The sequence below is a fragment of the Mustela erminea genome, chromosome X, assembly GCF_009829155.1.
Source record: "Mustela erminea isolate mMusErm1 chromosome X, mMusErm1.Pri, whole genome shotgun sequence".
In the NCBI taxonomy this organism is placed as follows: domain Eukaryota; kingdom Metazoa; phylum Chordata; class Mammalia; order Carnivora; family Mustelidae; genus Mustela; species Mustela erminea.
Window position 1 is genome coordinate 4,414,275 of NC_045635.1, and position 26,729 is coordinate 4,441,003.

A 26,729-nucleotide genomic window follows, 5' to 3' on the forward strand; every position below is an offset into this window, starting at 1 on the left:
GTCCCTAACCGGTGGCCCATGGGCCACGGCCTCACCGCTGACCACTGTCAGCAGACCCCCAGCAGATCACGACCTCACAGCAACATCATGGCGTTTCGGCGGTCACGGCTGAGATGATGTTTGTCCTAGAGGTTGATGCCACAGAGATGGCCTCCTCAGAGACAATCGTATTTAATTTTGTTATTCTGTTTTTTAAGGATCTACTCAACTTGCAGGTCACAACATTTCCGCCATTTCTGTGTCACAGGAAAGAATGAGCGTTCTGACCTTCTTTTCAGTTACGAATTGTCCTTTCTCACGGAGAGGAAGGATGTACAGATGATCCTAGGTTCAGTCATTGTGAATCCTGTGCCATATTGGGTTTTTTCTCTCTGGCCGTAAAGTCGATGACTGTCCGACCCTGCCTTCCAGGAGGCAGGGACTCAGCCCTGCGTCCCATAGTTGGCACCAGAGACCTTCTGGAGCTAATCGTGAGGAAGCCAGGTGAACTAGCACCCCTGTGCCTACAGTAGGTGTTGCTCAGTATTCATCATATGCCCCTCAGTGCCCAGGACCGGGCATCCTCTCCCTGGCCCCACCACGGGGTGGTTCTTCCTCACCGTGGCCTAACTCCATCCAAGCATCTGGGGTGGCTTTTGGGCCAGTGCGCCTGACTGGACTCCGAAATGGATTCCGGTGTGAGTTCTGACCTTTGACGTCTCAGGTCCTGTTACCGGTCAGCAGGGGAGATCATCTTTCCATAAACACCACGTGTACTCGGAGGGATGGGTGCACTGTTGGGTAGGAAAGTGGTTTGAATGAACATGGATGCCTGTGGACTATATGGGCTCGCTGGGGTGGGCTTGGGGGGAGCTGGTTTGAGAAACTGGAAATAACGGCAGGAAACATGGGACAGCCCATAGGCACGAGAAAAACGTATGCGCCGCGTCCACGCCAGCTTCCCTACCCATCTGCCAACTCCTTGGCTCTAGGAGGGAGAAGTAGGGACACCCATGTATCTTTCTTAGGTTTTTTTTTTCTTTCTTTCTTTTTTTCATTATTCCAATACAGTTAAGCTACAGTGTCCTATTAGTTTCAGGTGCCCAGTCCAGAGGGTCAGTGATTCTGTACAGTACTCAGTGCTCATCCCAACAAGGGCATCTCATCATCCCTTTAGCAGTTTCCCCCATGCCCCCAACCTCCTGCCCTCGGGTGACCATCGGTGTGCTCTGTAGAGTGCACGGTCTGTTTCTTAGGCCACCATAGGTATGCACGCCCACACGCTTACATGCACGTGTGCACACACACACATACACACACACGCACCACACTTTCTTTATCCATTCATCTCCCAGTGGGTAGTTGGGTTACTTCTAGGATTTGGCCGTTAAAAGCAATGCTACAGGAAACATTGGGTTGCACGTATCTTTCCAAGTTAGTGCTGTGGTGTTCTTTGGGTGAACACCCAGTAGTAGAATTACTGGATCCCACGGCAATTCCACTTCTAATTCTTTGAGGAACCTCCGTACTGTTTTCCATGGTGGCTGTGTCCATGTGCGTTCCCAGCAACAGTGTAGGAGGGTTCCTTTCTCCCCACGTCCTCGCCAGCAGTTTTTGTTGCTTGTGTTGTTGATTTTAGCCATTCCGACAGGCGTGGGGTGGAATCTCATTGTGGTTTCGATGTGCATTTCCCTGATGATGAGTGACCTTGAGCCTCTTTCCATGTGTCTGCTGCCCATCCCTTTGGAGAAATGTCTGTTCATGTCTTCCGCCCATTTTTTTAAGTTGGGTTATTTGTTTATTTGTGTGTTGAGTTGTATAGGTTCTTTATATATTTTGGACACTGACCAAAATATTGGATATGTCCTTTGTAAATATGCTCTCACGTTCAGGAGGTCATCTTTTTATTTTGTGGATGGTTTCCTTTGCTGAGAAGAAGCATTTTATTTTGATTTCACACATTTTATTTTGATGAATCTGTTGAGACTTGTCTTGTGGCCTGATAAGCAGTCTGTTCTGGAGAAAGTCCTGTGTGCTCTTGAAAAGATTGTGTATTCTGCTGTTTTAGAATGAAATGTTCTAAATGTATCTGTTAGATGTGTGTGGTTCAATGTGTCATTCAAAGCCACCATTTCCTTCTTGATTTTCAATTTGGATGATCTATCCATTGATGTAAGTGGGGCCTTAAAGTTCTCTATTCTTTTTTTAAATAGTTTATTTGAGAGAGAGAGAGAGTTAGAGAGAGTGAGCGCCAGAGAGAGAACACAAGCAGGGGGAACGGCAGGCAGAGGGAAAGGGAGAAAGCAGGTTCCCCACTAAGCAGGGAGCCGGATGCGAGACTCCATCCCAGGACCCTGGCACCATGACCTGAGCAAAGGCAGATGCTTAATCGACGGAGACCCCCAGGCGCCCCAACGTTCCGTTTTCTTATTGTATTATTATTACTTACTCCCTTTATATTTGTTATTGGCTGCGTTCATATATTTGGGTTCTCCCATGTTGGATGCATAAATATTTAGAATTATTATATCCTTTTTCTGGATTTTCCCCTTTACACTTCTACAGGGTCTCTCTTTGCCCCTTGACGCAGTCTCTGTTTCACACTGTCGTTTGTCTGATGTATGGACTGCTGCCCCAGCTCTGTTTTCACCGCCGTTTGCGTGATAAATGCTTTTCTGTTCCTTCATGCTCAGTCTGCAGGCATCTGTAGCTCTGAAATGAGTTTCTTGTAGGCGGCGTACAGATGGGTCTTGCTTTTTTATCCGTCCCATCCCCCCTAGGCCTTTTGATCAGAGCTTTCAGCCCATTCACATTCAAAGTAATTCTTGATCGGTGTATACAATCGGTGTGTGCTAATTGCCCTCTTGTTGCTTGTGTTCTAGGTGTCCTAGTTCTTCTTTGTTCCTTCCTTCTCTTGTTTTCTCTCAGGGCTTGCTAGCTTTCTTGAGGGATGTACGTAGTAGGTCCCTTGCTCTTTATTTATTTAATTTTTTTGCCCATCTTTTTCTGGTTTTTGATTTGTGGTTACCATTAGGTGTACAGATGCCATCTTATGCATATACCAGTCTGCATGGCATCAATGGCCCCTTGAGTTTATACCCATTCTTTTCTCTCGCCCATCTTTTAGGTATAAGGTCTCATACTTTACATCCTTTTATTTTGTGGATCCCTTGACGGAGTTTTATAGATATACTGGATTTTACAGCTTCTGTAAAGCTTCTTACTTTTCTTCTCCTCCTGAGAATCCTTCCTCTCCACTCAAGGAGTTCCCTTCAGCATTTCTCGTAAGGCTTGTTTCGTGGCAATGCATTGCTTTAACGTTTGTTTGTCTGGGAAACTCTTTTATCTTTCCTATTCTGAATGACAGCCTTGCTGGATAGAGTATCCATGGCTGTGGCTTTTTTGTTGTTGTTGTTTTGTTTTAATTTTCAGTGCTTGGAATGTATCCTGCCATTCTCTTCTGGCCTGCAGAGTTTCTGCTGAGAAATCCACTGCTAGCTTTATGGGGTTCTCCTTGTAGGTATCTGTTGTCTTCTTGCTGCTTTTAGAATCCTCTCTTTATCCTGACTTTTGCCATTTTAATTACTGTGTATGTTTGGGTGGACATCTTAGGTTGATTTTGTTGGGTGATGTCTGTGCCTCCTGATCTGGATTTATAGCGATTTGAAAGTTTACAGCTATTGCTTCTTCAAATATGTTCTCTGCCCCCTTCTCTCTGTCTTCTCCTTTGGGGGTCCCTATAATGCCAATGTTATTACACCTGATCGAGTCACTGAGTTCCCTTAGTCTGTTTTCATTTTTTATTATTATTTTTCTCCCACTCGCTCAGTTTGATTGCTTTCCATTACTCCAGCAAGCAGCGTACTGATTCATTCTTTTGCTGCCTCTAGTCCACTCTTTATTTCCTCTAGGGTATTTCTAATTTCAGTTCTTGAGTTCTTCATCTCTGATTGGTTCTTTTTGTTGTCCGTCTCATTGTTGAGGGTCCTACCAAGATCCTCTACTCTTTTCTCAAGCCCCGGGGGTGTCTATATGACCATGACTTGAAATTCTCTAGCACGCAGATTGCTTATCTCCATTTTCTTTAGCTTTCTTCCTGTGATTTTTGTTCTCTTTCTTCATTGGGGACATATTCCTCTGTCTCCTCAGTTTGTCTAGTTCTCTGTCTTTTTCTGGGTGTTAGAAAAGTCAGCTCTCTTTCCTGCCCTTGGAAAGAGTGGCCTGATGTAGAAGAGGTCCTGTAGTGCCCTGTGGTGCAGTGTCCCCTGTTCCCCGGAACCTGGTGCTTTAGGGTTGTCTCCTCCGTGTGTTGTGTGCACCCTCCTGTGGGGGCTGAGCTGTTTGCCATGAGTAGGTCAGACCAGGCATTTTCCAGAGATGCAGTAGCACCAGACTTCAGGGCACTTGACCTGTGTTGTCCGCTGAGAAGATTTGCTCATGTATGGGGCCTGCCTTCAGACCACATGTGTGCTCCTTGCCCACTGCCGACACCCCTCCATTCCTAAAGAAGAAAGCTGCTTCTCATGGGTTGAGGAGTGATCCCTCCAAACCACATTAATCCTGGAACCTCAGCACATGAAATTCTTTGGAAATAGAGTCATTGCAGATGGGAAGAGATAATAGTAAAGTTAAGATGAGGTCATAGTGCAGTGAGAAGGGCTCCAAGCCAACAGGGCTGGTGTCCTTATAATGAGACTCCTGGACAGACACGTAGGGGGGTGGAGTGATGTGCAGACAGGTAGAGGGAAGTCCTCGTGCCAATGGAGACAGAGGTTAGAGCTCTGCATCTCCAGGGCAAGGCACACCAGGGATTGCTGACAACTGTGTGTATGTGTTGTCTTTTTCATAGTCTTTTTTTTTTTTTTTTAAGATTTTATTTATTTATTTGACAGAGAGAAATCACAAGTAGTCGGAGAGGCAGGCAGAGAGAGAGAGAAGGAAGCAGGCTCCCTGCCGAGCAGAGAGCCCGATGCGGGACTCGATCCCAGGACCCTGAGATCATGACCTGAGCCGAAGGCAGCCGCTTAACCCACTGAGCCACCCAGGTTCCCTTTCATAGTCTTTATACAAGTTGATATTTAAAAGAAATCCTGTCTCACAGCTCCTCATGTCCAAATCTGTGTTAAACGTATGGTTACCCTAAGACTATTCATAGTTCCCCAGGAGGAATCTCCGGACCTCATTGTATAACTAATTTAAGACATAAATCCATCAGACATTTTGTGAAACCCGTTCTGCGGCTGTGCACAACCTTCAGAACCTTGTAAATACACTGATGTGGCTTCCACCGGGAACATGGTTTACTCAATTGAGGGAGAGGAAGTGTGACTCCCACCCAGTGCTGAGACTCAGAGGTGCAAAGTCACTCACCCAAGATCATCCGAATGACTACACAGTTAGTAAGTCACAGGACTGGGATTGGTACCTCGCCATGCTTCATTCCATAGCTGAAGTTCCTAATACTACCTACAGCACACAAAACAGATTACAGCACATGCTAATTGCGAAAGTTAGTAGACTTTTGCTAATGGAGATATTCCTTTATATAGCACATGGATAAGAATCGCTGATTCCAGTACTGGTTTTTTTTTTTTTTTTTTTTTTTTTGGAAATATCAAATCACCAACTGGCCCTATCAAGATTATAATTAAATACTTTAAAGACAGTAACAACTGTTCCATCCAGAGCATGCCGAAAGGTGGCCTGAGTAAAATTAAGGCAACACAAGTCACCATGTCTGGCGAATTTGAAACCAACCCCACGACACAAGAGACAATTGTATGGTTAGAATTCTCTTCCCCATTGGGTCAGCATTATTTTATTTATTTATTTATTTATTCATTCATTTATTTATTTATTTTTAAGATTTTATTTATTTATTTGACAGACAGAGATCACAAGGAGGCAGAGAGGCAGGCAGAGAGAGAGGAGGAAGCAGGCTCCCCGCTGAGCAGAGAGCCCGATGTGGGCTTCCATCCCAGGACCCCGGGATCATGACCCGAGCCGAAGGCAGAGGCCCCAACCCACTGAGCCACCCAGGCGCCCCTTGGGTCACCATTATTATGTTTAGCTGAATTTGTTTTGTGTCATAAATCTGTAAAACTCAGCTCTATTTCGGGTGTAGAAGCTACTTTATAATTTGACCTCGAGTACTAAAAATCCTAGAATTTTGGATTATGAGTCTGAAATCAACCCAGCCCGGATGCCTCGGTGGCTCAGTCGGGAAGCTTCTGCCTTTGGCTCAGGTCGTGATGTCGGGGTCTTGGGACTGAGCCCCACATCGAGCTCTCTCCTCACAGGGGGAGTCTGCTTCTACTTCTCATGCTCCCTCTGTGCTCTTCCCCTCTCTCTCTGTCTCTCTCAAATAAATAAACTCTTAAAAAAAAAAATGAGATAAACCCAGCCTTCCAGCAACATGACTCAGTATCTGCTACATAAAGTGGGAAATACAACATAACTTTCCGTGTTTTCTCATCGTACGCAGCCATTGAAAAATTCACTTGTGCAGGAGAGGGGCTTGTGTGAATTAGGAATGCATCTGTCTGACTTGGTTGTGTAAGTGCAGATGTTCCTCCTGTATAGAGCGACAGCTTGATGACTCGCTCTGATTAAACTTCCAGCCTTCCCACAGTCCTGGGTAACACAAGCTCCCAGCGGATGCTGAATATTGATGTGCTTCTGCAGTTCCCTTATCGGGAGGCCTTAGAGCCAGATGTATGTGGGGAATTCAGAGTCATGCTTATTTTAGAAGGATGATGCATGCGTTGGGCATGTCTCACAGAACGCCGCGGCAAGTGAGGGCAGCCCTCCGTAAGCAAACACATGAATATTCCCGCAGAAGAACGGATGGCTGTCCCTCCGGGCGGGGTGTTTGAAGACAACAAGGGCTGTCTGTAATTGTTCACTGAAAGTATATTTATATAGTCCTCTAGTAATAATAAATGAAATTGTATGCTGATAGATCATCAATACCCTCGAAACTTGTGTTTCTAGGAAAAACATCGGATGCAGCCAAGTCGAGATAAATACAATTCCGGGGTGTATCCCTGTAATATAGGTTTACGATGTCTGGATGCTTGATTGGTTTTCGAGAAGCAGGTAATTCAGGGGTCCCACAGGGCTGTCATTCTGTAGTAGTTGGCCATGTCATCATGACTTGGGGACAGGGTTCTCCAGAGACAAATGACCATTTGTGGAAAAGGCAAGCCTCTAAAAGACATCTTTCATCATTCCGACCACCATCATCTCTGGCTCCTGAGACCAACAATCAACAGGTCCCATTTTCACCATATCTGGGTCAGGGGTTGGCAGCCTGTTCCGTATAGGGCCACATGGTCGATGTTGTTGGCTGTGAGGGTCGGATGTGATAGCAGTGGAGACGTAGTCATGGGCGGTTCATAAAGGCATAGATGTGACTGTGTTCCTGTAACACCTTATCTACAAAAATAGACAGTGGGCTGTTTGGCCCACAGATTCTACGTTGCCCAACTGTGTTCTATGGGATTTTTTTTTTTAAAGATTTTATTTAATGGGATTTTTTTTCCCACTCTGACTCAGAACACCATGATCATTAATACCGCTGTTATCCTTGTGCTTATTAGTGTAGCAAACATCCAGTTGAAGAAAATGTTTATTGGCTCTTCCTAGAATGCAAAATTCCTCAGTCTGAAGGCCTTATCACAGATTTCACATTAAAGAATAAGTAAGTACCTAGAGCACTACATTTCACAAAAAATATATGAGCGGGACCACGAGAATCTCTACTATTTCATGGCTGACTCCTAGCCCAGCTTATTTGTTATTGATGTGCTGGCTCTTGGATTACTCGGAAAATATTTTCTGCGAAGCCTTTCTTTGAATGATGTTGAATCAGTAAATTGAGTTCACACTACAGTCATTTTGACTGTGGGCTTTTCTAGTCAATGACTGCTCTGTCTTGCCTTTGCCTGAGGCGTTGACACACCTGGGGGCCATGAAGGTGGGCTTGAAGACCCGCATTCCATTGTTTTTGGAGGGTTTGCCTAGGATTATAGCTCGGTGGGGAGAAGGGGCTGTTTCACCCATGTGTACCGTGTATATGTATTCAAGATTAAAGCTATTTTCAGCTCCTGACTTATGTCTGGTCCCAGGAAATAGATTCTGGGACAAGGGGGTTTTGGTGGTGCTGGTGGGAGTTCTTAGGATCCACACTTGTAAGGGGGATGAGGCAGAGGGAGAAGTTGGATGGTCATGCCCTTGCAACAAAGATGTCAGGCTGTGTCGGAGGGAGCTCGGGAGGTCGTATGACCCTCAGAGCTGTCTTACTTTGAAGCAAGGAGGGTACACCTTGGGGACCCAGCCATGGTTACCTGGAGGGTGGGGGTTGGCATCACCTTGGGAAAGGCAGTCCTCTCTGGCTGAGAGCAGCTTCCAAAGACACACTTAGCTGAGAGCTGTTGGTTACTGACACAAGCAGCAGCTGGCAGGGAAGGTGACCTCTGTCCTCACTTGACCTCAGGACACGTCCTGTGACATCCACTAAGGGTCTCCTCCCAGATTCCTCAATGCCGTCTTCTGCTCCTTCCTATTCAGAATATGGTTTTCACCGTGGGTTTCCATGAGCTTCTTGAGCTCCTTCGATCTGTTTCCTGAGCATTCACACTTGGCTTGCAGCGGTCCCGTCTCTATTCTGCCAACCTTTGCACATAAGTGGGGCAGTCAGCTCACCTACATTTACCCGGGGCTGTCTCAGTTTGAACACTGGGATCCCTCCGTCCTGGACAGACTGGAAGGGTTGGTCATCCTGCTGCAAACCAGTCACCCAGATTCAACAACCTGCCTTTCCGTCTCTTTACCGTCGTCTTATACGACCTCCGTCCGAGGCACAGCCCAAGCCGACTTCCCGGATGGCCACACTTCTCGGCTACTGCCAGGGACAGGTGATTCCTCTCCTTCCTCTTAGCGCCACTCACGGGGTGTCTTGAACTCCTTTTGACGTTTTCCCAGTACAGGAAAATGTCGGATGTCGCGACAAAGCAGCGCGGTACCAGCTGCTCGCTGAGGCTGGCACGTTCACCATCTGCTACGACCACGCGCTTTAAGTTGGGTTTTGCTGCCAAGTACAACGAGAGGTTACAAACATTTTCTGATTTCCAGGGCTTTTCTCATGTCCAGCTCAAGGACCAGGGGTGTGGCTGCGGACTCTGTGCTTAGTCCCTGTTGGGGTTTGCAGATGATCAGAGAGGGGCAGGAGCGTGACAGACAGACGAGGAAGTAAGCGACAGTCATGATAATCGCGGATACACAGAGACAGGACGGGGTCCCGAAGCATGCTTGCGATTTGTGAGTTCACCCACTCATCGGTGTATGGGTTCCTGATAATCAAGCAGACGCAACCTGTTGGTCTCCAGTGTCCTTGTTCTGTGACTGTAACTTGGCCTGGAAATCGTGCCTGAAGAGGCTTATTTTCACGTCACTCACCGTAATAATAGTGGAGCCATCACTGCTGTGCGCCCTGCTGCTGTGCGTGATGGTTGGAACAAACCGATCACGACCCCTCGCTACCCTTCCTGCTTCTTGCCCCACCTCTGTGGTCACATCCACCTTAGGGGTTATTGGACCTGTACTCTAGGGCATAGCTTGTACGCCGTGGTACTGATGACATGTGACACCAATGCCTTTCTGGTGGAAAGCCACACAGATGGTTGTCTGTGCTGGGGGGCTGTCCCGTGTCGGCCGGGCGGGTGGTTCTCTGTACTGGGGGGCTGTCTTGGGCTGTATATGATATTTTAGAGCATCTTTTGTCTCTGTTCACTAGAAGCCAGTACGCCTGCAGCCATGAGAACTAAAAATGTCTCTAGACATTGCCTGGTCACCCCTATTGGGAGGAATCTCCAGGGGTGAGAACAGCGCCTCTCCTGTTTTGAAACACGTCCTTTGAGCGTGGGCCTTTAGGTTTTCCCGTGCTGATTTCCTCCCACGGGTACGGTTCCCGCCGTCGTACGGCGGAGGTAGGCATGGTGACTTCCTCCTTCATGTTTCGACCTGTTTCTTCGTCTTCCTCAGTCACCAGGGGTCCTGAGCATAAAGCACCCGATACGGGTCAAAGCGTTTCCATGCGGATGCCTTGAAATCTATTTTCTGTAAATAAAGGGGGGAGACAAGAGAAAGGACAATGATGCTTCGGATCCCAGCTGCCTCCCGAGGGGGAGTCGTGCCGTTGTTCCAAGCCACGTCCGTGTGATCTTTGTCTCGCCCGGGAACGTCACGGCGAGCGGTCAGAGGAGACGACTGTGCCTGCTGGTTCTGTCGCCCGGGCGGTGGGGGGGGGGGGGGTCCAGGATCAGTGCTGACCGCGCGGCATCCCATTTCCAGCAGAGTCCAACGTGAAATGCCACGCCGGAAGATTGATGACCGTTCCAAATGCCATCTCTGGGGGGCGAGGGGGTGGGAAATAACGTTTCCGGGACACTGACTGGACCTAAGAAATTGTTGCTGGAAGCTTAGCTTCCGTCAAGCAAGCCCCATACTGAGGAAAACCTACAGAAGCGTCATTTCGCCCCAGTGTGGTATCGGCGTGTGAATGTGACTTCACACGTGGGAGAATACTTTGTATCTTCATGCACGGGGGAAGAATACTTTGTATCTTAACGCACGGGGGAGAATACTTTGTATCTTCATGCGTGAACGATAAATCTGTAGGCTAATTGTTTCAAGACATATGCTAGCTTTGTGTAAATGTCAACAACTAAAAATATGTGTCTGTTCTTTTTTTTTTTAAGATTTTGTCAGAGAAAAAGCGAGGGGGCACGGCAGAGAAGCAGGCTTCCTGCCGCGCAAGGAGCCCGAAGTGGGGCTCCGTCCGAGGGTGCTGGGATCATAACGTAGGACCTGGGATCTTGACCTGAGCTGAAGGCAAATGCTTCACCGCCCGAGCCCCGCAGGCGTCCCTGTCTCTATTCGTGAAAAGATTCAAAGCCGTCTTCGTGTGTAGGACTCTGTAGGGGAGGTTGAAAAACTTAGCATGGACAGGATCCGACAGTCAGTATGTCCGGTTCTGCAGCTCTGCAATCTCTTGGGCAGCTACGGGGCTCTGACCGTGTCTCACGGACGCCGCCACAGATGACAGGGGGGCCGGCGGAGGTGGCTGTGTTCTCGCACGCTTTCTTTGGGGACCCTGGACTCCCCGTCTCATAGACGTTTCACGCCCCACAAAACAGTGTTTTCGCAACCATTTGAACATGGGGGAAACATTCTTCCTGGGCTCCAGAAACAGAGAGGGGACAGTCCTACAAGCTAGCGTTGGCAAGCCCTGTTGTACTCAGAAAATGTGTATTAGGGCTTGCTGTGGTGTATAGGAGGGACCCATGGAACCTCTTCTCCATGTCTCATTGATGACGCGGTGTGCACCTTCCCATGACCATTGTCTGAGTATTTGGGGAGCATTCACATGGTGTTGTGCAAGATCGGACATTGTAGGGACAAGATGTTTGGGGGTTCACCTGGCCCCCGAAAGGTCTCATTTGTCAAGGGGGAGCATCGTGTAGGAAGGGCAGCTCCCCCCGGGGGAGGTGAGCGATGAGGCACAGGGCGGCTCCTTCCGTCATTAAGATGTTAAGGCGGGCACTGCCAGGTGTTCAGAGCATGTCCCTGTCCCCGGTGCCAACAGGCTCAGAGGAAGGAGCACGGAGATGCTTTTCGAGAAGATACGGGTTCCCACTGGTAGGGGAGGCTCCCAAAGATGGAGCCATGTCGTGGGGTCAGAGATATGTTGCCTGGGACGTGGATTCCCACTCTCCACCAGCTGGCTCGTGTCCTCAGGAAGCGGATGAAGTTCCCAGTGTCCACACCGCCTCGTGCAAAATGGGGGCTCGAAGGACAGGTTCCTAGGGTGACTGAAACAGCTCTTGAGTTTGGAGGAGCTTTGCTGCTGGTGGGCGGAGGCTAGGAGAGCTGCTCAGGACCCCACACAGCCCAGCCCCACCACAGAGACCCTCCCAGCCCTGACCGGCAGCCATGAGAGCTGCAGAAACCCTCCTCGCTGCGTTAATCTTGTCTTTCTTCCCGGAATACATTCCGTGGTCTTCTACGTTCAGGGAGCCGCGTTAGAATGAGAATTAAAGAGAAGAAAAAGAGAAAGGCCTTTTAGGATTTTTTTTTCCCTATTAAATGGAAACCCCACTGCAGAGGCTTCTCCTACCCCAGGAAACAGCCACGGAGGCTTAAAGCCTTGGCCTGTGTCCATTCTTAATGCTGAGCCGCTTCACCGATTCATTTTTCTATTGTGATTTCTGTAATTTGTTCCTTAAAAGGATCATTGGTTCCTTTTCTCTGTTTCAGAAACAAACTTTTCGGGGGTTTTAGAGGAGAATTTATTTTCTAAACGTATCGTTCATGCAGGAGCTCGCTCTGCGTTCTGACACAGCTTTCACAGCCGTAAGCACCTGCTCAGTCGACTTTTATTTTTACTCCCCTAGGAAACCACTGGACCTTTTGCAGTGAAATACTTTGAATCTGTGTGTGTGTGTGTGTGTGTGTGTGTGTGTGTGTGTGTGTGATTTTAGTCTAGAGGGGACGGGACATTCTCCGGACCCAGCCAGAAGAGCTCGGGGACAAATGGACAGACTCAGTAGCTAATTAAAAGTATGCAGCTGAAAAGGTTCATGGTTTATTCATGATAAACCAATACACACTCATTATTTTTCCCTAATGTTCGGATGTGAAGTGGGAGTCTTTCGGCGGGGACTACGGTATATGTGCCTATATACCTCATGACCATATCCATTATATCTCACCAACATGAAGCCATCCTCGAGGGGTATGTTAATGTGCTTCACAGTTTAAAACGCGGGGTCCGAAAGGCAGCATCTTAAACTTTTCCCGTCTCCTTGAATGGACTGGCGATTGTCAAGAAAAGACTTGAATCTTATCTCTGATATTTCTCTCTTTTTTCTCCTCCCGAAAAAGGCTTCGCGAAATTAAAGTTTTCTTATGAACCCCCCCCCCCAATGTCCTTTTTATGAGACATCATGTTGTTTGACAAGACCTGCTAGCAGGTCCCTTGATGTACTCTGCTTATATATATACTAGGAGAGTATTTTTTTCATCCTTTGGTGACAGTGAAAAGGTGCTTCAAGGGCACGGTCAATGCTCAGTAGGGATGTTTTTCTGGTAGCAAGTACCCACGAGAATACACACATTTCGGGGTCAAGATCGTGCCAACCAGAGAAATTATGGTCAGCGTGTTGTGTGTCTCCGAGAAAGCAAGGTTCATGATCAGATACAGCGTGAAAGAAAATGAATCAATCCTTCTAAATAGTAATCAAAAGCAACCAATAAATGTAACAAATCAATCAATCAAACAGAGATGGTTCCGTTGACTGACTGATCGTCAACGGGAGGGCACCGTGGTGTCCCATGCGTCCCGATCAGAGGCAGCAGGAACAGGACATCAGCTGCGGAATGTCCCTCCCAGGAACCTTGCCCTGGGATCTGATCACGAGGAAGGGAGCGGACGGACCCAAAATGTAGCACATTGTCACAGATAGTTGACCTGGATTCTTCCAAAATAGTCAGTGTCGTGGGACACAGCGGAAGGTCAGGGACTGTTCTGGGTTTGGAAAGAGGAGGGAACAGAGCAGCCGTGCCTGCATGTGGAAAGAGTCCCAGATGGGGACGGGGGTGGTGGTGGGGGGACCAGGAGACACAGTTACGTGGAGACCGTGTCGAAGCTGAGTGTGCCGATTCGGCGTTCGCGGGCAGGGCCGGTGTGACGGCCTCGTGCTTATGGAGGAAACGTCCTCGTTCTGGGAGACCCACGCCAAGCTCTTCAGAGGGTGACGACGATGGTTTCTGCAGACACATCCCTGGTGACACGTCATGACGCACAAGCACAAGTCCATTTTCCATCCTCTCTTCGGATGCAGAGAAAAGGTATGCGTGGACGCGCGTGTGTGCATATGCGTGTGCGTACCTGGGAGAGACAGCAGGCGAGCACACAGTGCAAAGTGCGTGCCATCCGTCCGCCTACGTGGAGGAGGATACGTGAATTCGTTTTTCTTTTTAATTATTCAGTGAGTTTGGAAGTTTTGCAAAGATAAGTCTTGGGGAAAATACATGTGCAGCGTCCCTGTCCTTCTGCTGTCTGGGGAGCTGTTTGGGTCCCATCGGTGGTGGTGGTCGGAATTTTGTGCAGGAGCCGGGTTCAAGAGGCACGTGTCGTGTGCCTCGGGGATGCCAAGTCTGCCACGACGCTGAGCGTATCCTGGTCCCATCTGTGATGGACGGGTCCTCATGCCGTGTGCTTGGCAAAACCTCGTCCCTGGAACTCTGAAGATGGTGAACCCTGTGTCTCTGTTGGGTGATGTTCACAGAAAACCGTGGAGACCGTCGTCCCTTCCGTGTAGCCTCTCTGTGTGGTACCCAGTGCTTCATGAGTCACTGTCCATCCCTGACGGGGTGCGCGGCACAGCTCGGTCCAGGCAGGGTGCCATTGTGGGAGCAGTCAGGCCGCGGAGGAACAGCGGTGTGGCTTGGACCGGCCATTCTGCCTTTGCCCGTGCGTGGTTTGCCGAGGCAGGCCGGGCTCCGGGGGCCTGGGCCTGTGGGTGTTGGCTTCAGAGCAGAAATATCAGAGCCCACCTTGCTTACTTCTGACCAGCAGCCCCTGGCTTCAGAATCTGGAGCAGCCGTTTCGTCGTCCGTTTCTGTCAACGCGTGTCTCGATACCTAAGGAATAAAGCATTCCATTTAAGAAGGCATCGGCACACACACTGGCGTCAAACGCTTCGTTTGCGAGCTTGACATCTGTTCGAGGCGACACGTGGAGGACGCTGGGCCCCCTAGGTCGTGCTTGGCACACTGTTCCCGTCGGAAGCGTGAGGGAGCTCCATGGGAAGCCTCCTCACGCCCGGGGACAGGGGCTCGAGTTGATCCCGCCGACTTCTAGCGCAGCAGCTCTGAGTTTTGTGTCTGTTGGACTTTGTTATGAGCGAAAGATGCTGTGAGTGAGCTCAGCGGCAGGTCCCGGTTTGCCTGCCTGCCCTGTTTTGGGACTGAGGACCACGGGGGGTGATGGAGCTTTGATGACTGACATCAAGACATGCGTCTGTCCGTGGTCCCAGCTGGGTCTTCGCCACAGTTCGGTGAGCAGCATGGCCGTCCAGACACGGGGACTGACAGCAAGAGCAGGGACACATGCCTTACGCTGGAAGACGGGGCCTTCAGAGCGCAGAGATCTCTCAGGCACAAGATCAGCCGCCACCAGCATTGCTTTCCAGGTGTCCCTTGTCTGTCCATCCATGTGTCCCTCCATCCATACTGGCACGGCCAACCATGCCTTGGGCTGAGCTGTCCTCCGGTGACAGGTGTGCGACACACTCGCGTCCTACTGGACCGTGTCGTCCGCGGGAAGGCAGACGCATTTCCTCCAGCCTAGGCATTTCCTCCAGCCTAGGCATGGTGCTCCCTCTGGCCGTGCTGGGGCTCTCTGGTGGCACCCCACTAGAATGGAAACGGGATTCTGGAACCAGGGCCAGGAGGAGCTCCACTGTGGGTGTCCTACCAGCTCTGGCCTCCTTGCTGGCTCCGTCCCTAGCAGACACATTGCATGATAAAGCTCTCCCACCAGCCAGGCGCTGCCCCCACCCCCCAGGGCTCCACCACCAGCCAAATTCTCCTTGCTTGAGGCCTCCGGCTGGGTGAGGCACCCTCCCCCACTGCAGACACTCTTGCCCCGTGTGGGGTATTAATCCCGTCTCAGAGGGGATCATGGGTCCCATCCTGATGCTTGGAATCCCCTCTGTCTGCAGACCCATTGCACACTCTGGGGGCGGGAAACACAGTATTCCCTGCAATGTCCCAGCAACGCAGAGAACCTTGTAGCTGTGGAGTCTGTAAGCGTTGAACGCATGAGTGGGAAAGGATGTTTCCGATGGTCGTAGTAGTGGTAAATTTGGTTCCTTCGACTTTTAGTCAAATAAGGTTACTTGCAAAAAAGAGGCGGGGGGATAAGGTTTCTGATAGAATTTGGCCTGTCACGTACCCCAGTGTAGAGAATGGTCTTTAACTGTGGGGTGCCTCGAGCTGTGGCTTTGCCCAATAGGACGGGGTGGGCACTTGTTAGCGGTGATCTCTCCTTAACCCATGGGGGTTCCTCCCAGGAGCCAACGCATCTCAGTCCCGGAGGAGGCGTGTGCTCTTCTTGTTTCTTTGTGCACAGAACCAACACTTTAAAGTCGGGTCCCTGAATTTCCTGCCGAGGTCGTCCTGTAGCTGACGACACTGGAAAGACAGAAAGGCAGCCCCTCTGTCTGCACCCCGTGTGCGGTGTTATGTGGATTAGGATTCTTTTTCCCTTTCAAAAGCTTCTTTTAAGCGTCTCATTCTAAGAGTGAGTTCTGTGCAAAGACCGTCAAGTAGCCTGTGGTTCCGGGTCTGAAATAGGAGACGGGCTGGGGGTCAGGAAGAAATCCGTAACGTTCATTGTCATCTCTCTGGAGCAAGCGTCGGAAGACACGCGTGAGCTGCCTGTGGGCAGATCGGTTTTATAACATGGGCGCAGTCTTCTAATTTTAAAGCAATAATCGCTTGATGAGGAGCGGTTAGCATAATGCTGTTGCAACTGTACTGTGGAGACATTTTCCGTCTCTTTATTAAGTCTGGGCTCTGCCCCTGTGCGGCCCTCTGTCTCTATTTTATTAAAATCAACGCTGAGTTTGACTACAGGATGGAAATTGACCATCGAATATCATGTTTTCCTGGTATCCTTCTTCTGTAACCTAACAGGTGCATTCTGTCTTTGAACTCTACAGTGTTTTTAAATTTTTTTTAACATTTTTACTTATTTATTTGAGTGACAGAGAAGGCACGAGCTGGGGGTATGGGGTAGAGGAAGAGGGAGAAGCTTCCCGGGGAGCAGGGAGCCCGACATGGGGACCCCATCCCATGACCCTGGGATCCTGACCTGAGCCGAAGGCACACACTTGACCCACTGATGGTTGGGGAGCCAGGAGACTTCAGTTATCTGTCTCCTTTGTGTATTTCAAGATCTCACACTCGGGGAGGGGGTAGATCAAGAGCTCGGCTCCTGTGTATTTGCAATAGTGGCTCAGAGGTCGTTTCCGTGATGACTCCTGGGCATTCTTTGCTTTGAAAAACAAGCGTGAGACTCGTTCTTCTGAGGGACAAAGAAAAAAACATGGGCTCCAGAACGCCTTTACCTCCAAAGAACATTTCTGTGTGCGAAAAGCAGGAAATGGCCTCACTATGTCCGTAGCTATTGGAGACGTTACTAGGGCAGTGCAGAGAGGAGTGTTTTAAGTGCATTTAATAATGCTGAACATCGGGACTCCTGGGTGGCTCAATAGTTAAAGCCTCTGCCTTCGGCTCTGGTCATGATCTCAGGGTCCTGGGATCAAGTCCCGCATCGGGCTCTCTGCTTGGCAGGGAGCCTGCTTCCCCCTCTCTCTCTGCCTGCCTCTCTGACTACTTGTGATCTCTCTCTCTCTCTCTGTGTCAAATAAATAATCTTTTTTAAAAATGCTGAACGTCAGGGGCGCCTGGGTGGCTCAGTGGGTTAAGCCTCTGCCTTCGGCTCAGGTCATGATCTCAGGGTCCTGGGATCAAGCCCCGCATCGGGCTTTCTGCTCAGCAGGGAGCCTGCTTCCTCCTCTCTCTCTCTGCCTGCCTCTCTGCCTACTTGTGATCTCTCTCTGTCAAATAAATACATAAAATCTTTAAAAAAAAAATGCTGAACGTCATACCAATAGCTACAAGCGCTTGTGATTTTCTACTCAGATTTAGTTCACGTTTCAACTATCAGAGAACTTTGTGAACTTCTATTTCCCCCTACCCGTAATACTAGTCTTTAGTTTATTTGAAAGATGATTCTAGGTCATCTTCCTAAGGAATGTCAAAAACTGAATTAATCCCCATAGTCTTGTTTTCTTGTGAATCATCTGACCATAGTATTTAAGGGACATTTTTTGTGGTCCGTGTTCTTTCATGGCGTTGAAAAGTGTGCAGGAGGTATGAGGTCATTCCCTTGGGAGAACTCTTTGTCAGACTTGCAGGAAATGTTGAGGTTGCATATGGGAACTCTAGACTTTTTTTTTTTAAGATTTTATTTATTTATTTGACAGACAGAGATCACAAGTAGGCAGAGAGGCAGGCAGAGAGAGAGGGGGAAGCAGGCTCCCTGCTGAGCAGAGAGCCCGATGCAGGGCTTGATCCCAGGACCCTGGAATCATGACCTGAGTCGAAGGCAGATGCTTAAGCCACTGAGCCACCCAGGCGCCCCAGAACTCTAGACTCTTGTATCTCGAATTGTCTTGCGGTGTATGTGACGGGGACAAAGGCACGTTTCAGCTTTCCCTGCCTCGTCGATGGGATGGACACCCTCACACTGTCATTTCCGGTGACAGGCCATAGCCTAGAAAGGCAGTGAAATGAGCTCCGTTCTTTTTCCTCCTCTGTTTGGATGGTTGTTGGGTTCAGCGTGGAACTTGATGGGATAAAATGGAAAAAAAAGATGGGGAGAAGCAGGAGAGAGGGTCAGTCTGGTTTATTTTTTATTGAGGGATGGGAACGAGTCTCCAGCAGTGAAGGTACATGCGGAGTGCCACGGTTGGCGCATTTCCCGAGTGCCAAGTCTGGTGGTAGGAGCCTTCATGGGTCTGCCCCAAGCACATAAGTCCTAGTGGGTTTTCCAACCCATCACACACAGCCTTCACACACAACCTGTCAGACGGTGAAACTCTCAGACTCAGCAGCACAGATGCTCTTTTAAGAACATTCCCAGCATGAGAACCCAAACCGATTTTGTGTTTTCCTTACTCTCTCTCTCTCTCTCTCTCTCTCGCACACATCCAGGGATGCTTTGGGGCAGAGCAAAGGTGCAGGGAGGTCACCGCGCTCACCGCAGACGGTAGGCGTCAGCCCCTTCTCGTACTGGTGAGGGCATCACTTTGCACCCAGCCTGCGTTCCACCTGTGCTGCGGGACGATGTCCCGTCCCCTTCGTCCGTGCCACTCTTCAGTGCCTTCTTCTGGGTGGAAGTCTCCCCACAAGTTGCTGGTCTTCCGTGGCTTCTCTGTGTGTTTGGGGGGGATCCCGCTGCTGGAGGGGGCCTCCCTGGAGGCTTGTCACCCTGATCTTGGGACACATGATTGAGATGCTTCCCATCCTGCTGTTGGGGCTGCAGAGCCTGGACCCACCCACCATATAATACGAGAACAGAGTTTTGAGACATGAACAGGAGCCGTCCCCAGACTCTGGGCTAGTGGTGCTGCGGGCAAGGAGGGACCTGCACAGTCATGACCACCGTTGTCGCCTTCGTAACGCCCCCCGTTCACGTCCACGGTGCCCCCACTGCAGTCTGAAACACTGTCTGTGCCTTTGAGCTCTCTCCCTCTTGTCCTCACACACTTTGGTGGTGGTTTTCTTCTTTTCCAGCTAAACATACTGAAAGAATTGCGGCAAAGGAAGCGTGTTCATGTCTGGGGAAGGCGGCAGAGATCCCGGGTCGAGGCTTTAGTCGGATGGTTTGAGATCCGTAGCTTCAGGGGACGTTGCGCCGTTGTCATCAGGTTTCTTCCACGAGGGAAGAACTCCGGAGATGAGAAATCGGCGTTAATTCAATTCTCTCGCGATGAGCGTTTATTAAGCATTTACCATGTGTTTGTCTTAAGAGAATAAGCACTTAAAAAGATTTCTCTGAAAAGAAAATCTTTCTATTTTTTTTTTTTTATGATTACATGACAGAGAGCAGCTGCATAGCATTTGACAGAATATCATGATTTAAAAATCAGAGCTCATCACGCTGAAGTCGTCTCAATTAGGTTCTCTTCAGGCCAACGGGAAGCCCGGGTTCATTGTCTTTTTATTCCCATGAGTGTAAATCATCATATTGGAGGAGTTCTGTGAATTTAATTGTGACATTGTATCCTTTGGCGCAAAGGAAGTATGATTAAGTTGTACTCTGCAAGCCTTTTTCTGGCTATAAAAATAAGTAGAGTATCTGATAAAAGCAAGAATTTTATTTGAAAACCATGTTAAAAAAAAAAAAAAAAAACAACTTCTGGCTGACCCATGCCTTCAAAGTGTTTTTTTGTTGTTGTTAAGATTTTATTCATTTATTTGACAGACAGAGATCACAAACAGGCAGAGAGGCAGGCAGAGAGAGAGGAAGGGAAGCAGGCTCCCCACCAAGCAGAGAGCCCAAGGCAGGGCTCCATCCCAGGACCCCGGGACCATGACCTGAGCCGAAAGAGGCTTTAACCCACTGAGCCACCCAGGCACCCCTCAAAACTGGTTTTAAATGGAAGTTCTGTATTCCTTCTTTCCAATTACATGCATGTATCTCTACACGCAGGTACAGCTCTAACATACACATCCATGTTAAAGCCTCTGCCTTCAGCTCAGGTCATGATCTCGGGGTCCTGGGATCGAGCCCCGCATCGGGCTCTCTGCTCAGCGGGGAGCCTGCTTCCTCCTCTCTCTCTCTGCCTGCCTCTCTGCCTACTTGTGATCTCTCTATCTCTCAAATAAATAAATAAAATCTTTAAAAAAAATAAGAATTTACGGGCTGCATAATATTTTATGATGTAATTGACTTACGTTTCCGCAATGTCTGCAGCTTTGCGGATTTCTGCTGTTGGTAAGCATGTGTTGGTAAGTCACATGTGTGTGTCCCTCCGCATCTTCCTGAGATGAACTCCTGGAAACTTAAACGCCGGTTCAGAGACTGTGAAACTCGTGACATACTTGACTGTCAGTCGTGCTCCCGAAAGTCTGTCCGACTTTGATTTGCACAGTCGATGAGCACGCGTCCCCATGACCTGCCCCCCTTTGCAAGAGACGGTGTTCGCACAACGTAATATTAACCCCATCAGTAGGTCACAAGCAGCATTTTCCTTGTGTGTTCATTTTAATTTTCGATTCCTAACAGGACTGGGTATTTTTCATGTTTCTGTTTGTTTCTAATTGGAGGACGTTTCTGGTTCCCGTTTTCCCTCATGCTTTCTTCTTTCCCTTCCCTTCTGCTTTCTTCTTAGCTTATAATAATGATCTGCTTCCTTTGAACCACTCTGTGGCTGCCCATGGTGTGTTCCACTCTGAGTTCTTCTCGAGGACGGTTCCGGGGGCCTCTTGTTCCTGATGAAGAGGTTTGGGCTCGGACATGTCGGGTGCTCAGACCTCACGGGAAGAGAAAACAGAAAGACCCTGTCTGGGGTCACATTCCCATAAAACCTTGCCTTGCCTTGAGCAAGTTTGGGATTCTGCAGCCCAGCCCAGTGAAGACAGGTGAATTCCATGTGCTCTGGGACGTGGCTTCTGTCCGAGGGAATCAACGTTGAGACTAAAGCGTGATTGCTGCCGCAGCTCCAGCCTCCCGAGCTCACCGTCAAAGAGAGAGAACGGGGATTTAATTCTAGCAATTCTTATTAATCAGGTTTTGATGTTTCCCCCCAAGACAAATGTGACATTTCTCTACACTTCGTGTTTGGGGATGTCCCTGAAGAGTGTGTAACACCCAGAAAGGCAGGCAACAGGGCGTGAACGCTCTGTCCCCACGCCAAGGGGCAGGTTTTTTGGAAGCAGAGGCCAGCGGTCAGTGCTGGGTATGCACGGTCTCTGTTCTTGGGTCCCCGTGGTTTGCTGGTGTGCGACGTCAGCTTGGAAATCATTTTCCCTTGGAATTTGGGGACTGTTGTTATCTGACACGATTCAGCGTGGCTGTTGAAACACCAAAGCCGCTGGGAGTCTCTCGGTGGCAGTTCCACATTGCCGTTTGCATGCAAGTACGACCTTTCCTTGGCCCTCCGTGTCCTAAGGCTCCATGATAACCGGCTTTCCCTCCGGGTCTGTTTTCAGTCGTGGATTTGGACACGTGCTTGTTCGTTCAACGTGGACCCTCACTTCCGTTAACATCTGTCACTGTGTCTTGTGTGACTGCTTTGGGAATTTATCTGCGCACGGGGTGCCTCTCTCTTCTCTCCACTGGTTGGACCTCTCTTTCGGAGACCCAGCTTTCCTGGCTTCTCCCCTGTTATCAATCACCTTGATGTTTTGTTCCGTCTCCCTTTGAGAGACCCTCCATTTCCTCTTCCCGGCTGATTTATTTCCTCTGTCCTGTGCTGCATTTCCAAAACTTGTGTTATGTTCTCTAAAATGGACTTTTTTTTTTCCCCCAAGGCATCTTTTATTTGTCTACTTATTGATTGATGGATTGGTTGGTTGATGACTTTAAGATTTTTTTTTTTTTCCTTTTGTCTCTGACCCTCATGTTGGAGACTCCTTGCAACGGTCTTCTGGTCCTTTGCCTGTGTTTGCAGAGAACAGGAAGGTCCTGCATTTTGCAAAGCCAAGGGGTAGCTCTGTGCTCATGGGGACGTTTATGGAGCTCTTGCTTGTCTGAGAGCTGGCCTTGGCATCCGGGACCTGCAGCTCTCCACAGCTGTTGTCCCGGAAAGCCCAGTATTCCGGAACCAGGACTGGCAGGAGGAGGTCCCTGGCCCTGTGGGACACGGTGGCCCACCCCATTCCGGTATCACGGGCGCCACCCAGGGCCCTTGGCTTTCCAGCCCTCCTGATTCTTTACTCAGAGACCCTCTAGGGTCTGCTTCCCATGCTCCAAAAACGCTGCCTGTGTCTTCTTTCCATATGCCTTTGCCCGACTGACTTGGGAGATGCTAACGTTTCCTTAGTGCAGTTTTAAGTGTTGTGTAGAGGATATTGTTGGTGATGCATGTGTCATTTTACCCTTAAAACTCTCCGCTGCTGGTGCCCTATCTGTAGAGGAGCAGTTTCTGTAGCAGCCTCGATAGTAAGGGACTGGACCTCTGGATGGCTGGGACATTTCCTGAGAGCCACCCAGGTGACCCGTTGAAGCTGACGTTGGCTCCCAACTTCACGTGTTGCTTATTTTCATGTACAGTGTCTGTTCGGGCCATATGACACAGTTGATATGCATATGTGACCTACATGATGGACATTGCAAAGGTTTCATCCTTGTGCTTTGATAAAACGATCGTGATCTCAGTGTTGTGAGATCGAGCCCCACGGCCAGCCCCGCATCGGGCTCCGTGCTGAGCATGGAGACTGCTTTAGACTGTCTCTCTCCCTCTCCCTCTGCCCCTTTCACACCCCCACACTCTCTCCCTCTCTCAAAGAAAGATCTTGTCCCAGCTCTCAGGAATTAAAGCTTTTCCATAACCGTAATACTAATAAGCGTCAAAGAAAAGGATGGGTGCCTCCGTGTTGGATAAAATATCCTATATCCTAAGGGGAACGTTTCCACTTCTGTATCGTAAATGGAAGAACGTGCTAACCCCAGTTATGCTGAAAAATTATGTTGGGACCTGACTTCTTATTTGACAGATCCCACGGACCCCGTGGCTATCGGAGAAAATAATGTATGCGTTTACATTTGCCAAGCGAATTGATATCCTTTTCCTGCAATCCATTTTGAGAGCTTACAGATTTGATTAAAAATCACACCTGTCCCCTCCCGTAAAGTAAACACGTTTTTAGGAGATGATTGATTTCCCTGCATGGCTCAGGACATAACGTTAACATCCCATCACCCATACGAAGCACGGTAATTGGGTGCGTATGCGTGTCCTTCCCGAATTTCTTCGGGATCCTGTGTAGAAATGACGACCTACTATGCCTTCTGTTGTATAGTTTCCACCTTTTAAATTGTGTTTGAAAACAATTAGAGATTCAGAGATCGATACAAAACAGGAGAGCAGGGAGGCGTCTTGGGTAAGGGACTGTTGTTTTCGACTGCTTCCTATACTTCTAGTCCTAGAAATTCCGGAATGATGAAAATTCTCGCTGTCGCCCTCCGTGTCCTGCCTCACGTCCTTGCTTTCTTTCCTCGCGGCCTCCCTCCCCTGCCTGCTTCCGAGGACTCTTCCTTTGTCTTCCGGGTTAACTTTCAGGGCCAGTCTCAGAAAGGGCGGCAAAGCTGGTCAGACGGCAGAGGGCGGAGGCTAATGATGACCCAACCCTTCGGTGGTCAGAAGTGGGGGTCAGCAGGCTGGCACCGGGGTGTCCACACGGCCAGTCCCTCCGGGAGCGTCTAGGACAGGATCCGTTTCTGTGCTGTGTGCAGCATCGAGAGACGCCAGCACGGCTCGGCTCCTGACCCCTCCCTTTGTCTTCACGGCCGGTGGAACGAACGTCGTCCAGGGTCTCCCCATCTGCTTTTAGAAGGACGTCTGTGATGACATTGGGCCTACTTGCATGCGCCCGGATTCTTTGCCCATCTCAGGGTCTTTAACTTAAACACCGCGGCAGAGTCCCTTTTGCTTTCTAAAATGAGATAATCACTGGTTCTGAGGGTTAGGACCTGTCCGTCTCTGGGGGGCTGGTTTTTGTGCCCACCCTACTTCCCTTTGTTCCTCCTGCTCTGAGGCTGGTCCATGCGGACGCGTATCCTGGGCCTTGATCGTGTGCCCGGGGCCGGGCGGGGTGTGTTTGTAGCATGGTGGCTCCGTGCAGATGGTCCCCTACTTGTGACGGCTCGAATTGGGTCCTTTCCCTTTTAGAAGGACGTCTGTGATGACATTGGGCCTACTTGCATAAGCCCAGATTCTTTGCCCATCTCAGGGTCTTTAACTTTTCGTGTTACGAGTCTGCGAAAGCAGTCGGTGGAAACTCTCCTCGGGAGTGCGACTTTGGATCTTTTCCCAGACGAGAGGCAGGCAGCCCTGGGCTGCGAGGCGATGCCCGGCAGAGGCAGCTCCCAGCCAGTCCCACCATCGTGGGGGGCCGAGAACCTGCACACTGACAGGCATTCCGGCCCCAGACAGCCATCTGTTTGTCACTTTCCACGTTCGGGAGAGGACACAGTCAACCCTGTATTCTAGAAAAAGGCCGTGTTAGAAGATCCTGCCCAGCCGCGAGCTCACGGAAGGTCGGAATACGCTGACGGTAGGCTCGGCTGCGCGGAGAGTCTCCGTACGATACATCCCTGCAGTGGGTTTTTGAGTTTCCGGTGTTTTCCACGTACGGTGGGTTTTTTGGGACGAGTACACCAGTAGAGCTGCACGATGGTCTGTCCGTATTTGGAGACAGACTGCAGAAAAAGAATTGGATGCAAGCACAAAGGGGACAGAATTCTTTCTTGCCTAAGTGGGTCACATCTATGCATTTATCACCCAAATATCCCTAGTCCGAGATCTGCGTCATTTGCATAGGAGCGCGTGTGCGTTAACGTTGATACGCACTGTATTTGCGGCTCTGTTTGGTGATAAGCAGTAGCTGCAAACCACACTCTTGTATTATCTCCCAGTCTCTGCGGGTCACGAGTCCCCGCCTGGGATAGATACATTGAGCCTCTGCCCAGGCGACCGCATCCAGGTGTCAGCCAGACCCCCTTCTCCCCCGAGGCTCGGGATCCTTGTCCACATTCAGGGGCTGGTGGCAGGATTCAGCTCCTTGCTGTTGGGGTGTGAGGTCCCTATTTCCTTGCTGCCTGTAGATCCTGGGCCACCTTCGCCTCCGAGAGGTGACCGGTGATTCCCAGACGGAGCTGGCCTCCATAGGCAGCTCCCGTCAGAGCTCTGGATTGCTTCTTCCAGGCCAGCTGAGCACTTCTGGCTTCCCAGAGGAAGCCGTCCCCTGATTGGGCCAGGCCCACCCAAGGCCACATCCCCTTTGAATGAACTGAAAGTCAACAGATGAGTCATCGCGTTACAGGAATGCCCTCCATCGTATTCAGAGGTCCTGTCCTCCCCTCAGGGGGGTGGGATTAGACAGAGCATGCACACCAAGGTAGCGGGATTATTGCTGGCCATCTTGAGGTCCTGCCTGACACTCCCCAGTCTTTCTGGGCTCTACCCTTTGAACCTCATCCCTCTATAGGACGCAGTGCTCCGTGCAAACAGCCCTCTGTCTCTGTCTTATATCCGCAGTGTTGTCTTCTGTCCTGAGCTGCCGTCACTTGCTGAGATTCCCAGTAGGCCCCGAGGTAGCTGCTGGTGGGGTTCAGGGAGCAGGCTGGACTGCTCGTGGACTCAGTTAATGCTGGCTTCCTTGCTTTCCTCCCCTTTCCCACCCTCCCTCCCTTCCTTGTTCCCTCTGTTTCCCGCTTCCTACCTTCTTTTTTTTTTTTTTTTTAAAGATTTATTTGTTTGACAGAGATCACAAGTAGGCAGAGAGGCAGGCAGAGAGAGAGAGAGGAGGAAGCAGCCTCCCACTGAGCAGAGAGCCTGTTGCGAGGCTCGATCCCAGGACCCCGGGATGATGACCTGAGCCGAACGCAGAGGCTTTAACCCATGGAGCCACCCAGGCGCCCCCCTTCTCTTTTTGTTTTAGGGCTGGATCAGCCCCTCCCTGCCCAACATGGGTGGGAGGCATGTGTCCAAGGGTAAGACCCAGGCTGGGATGGAATCCAAACCCTCGCCCTTTCCTTTTACCTCCCCTTCCCTCTGGGGCCTCCCCCACGCAGATCCACGCAGCCAATGGTCTCTGTGCGTTCCTGTCTCTGTCCGCCCATCCTGGGACCCGTCAGAACCTGTCAGGACCGCAAGCGAAGAAATGCCGTGTGGGCTGTGGTCAAGGGGAGCTCACAGGATGGCTGAGTTATTGGAAGGTTTCGGTGGAGAAGGGCATGGGGTTATCAATCCTTTGGAAAGCAGGAGGTCTCAAGCTAGACTTTATCTCACGGAGACTTTACTACTCATAGTAGGGGATTTTATGTCCTGTTTCCGTTGGACTGTGTGCCTTCTTGCACTCAGAGTGAGTTATTCTAAATAGGTAAG

At 49.8% G+C, this 26,729-nt stretch overlaps 1 protein-coding gene across 3 annotated transcripts in view; it reads left to right on the top strand.

Annotated features, from left to right (window-relative positions):
* The window catches only part of STS (steroid sulfatase), a 138,989-nt gene that overhangs the window by 29,750 nt on the left and 82,510 nt on the right, over nucleotides 1-26,729 (top strand). The window contains exon 1 of one of the 3 annotated variants that reach the window (XM_032329504.1): nucleotides 13,675-13,890. The exons of the other annotated variants lie outside the window; for them this stretch is intronic. The gene's annotated coding sequence lies outside the window, so the exon portion shown is untranslated. Of the gene's footprint in view, nucleotides 1-13,674; nucleotides 13,891-26,729 lie in introns of those variants that run through there. 3 annotated transcript variants of the gene reach the window in all.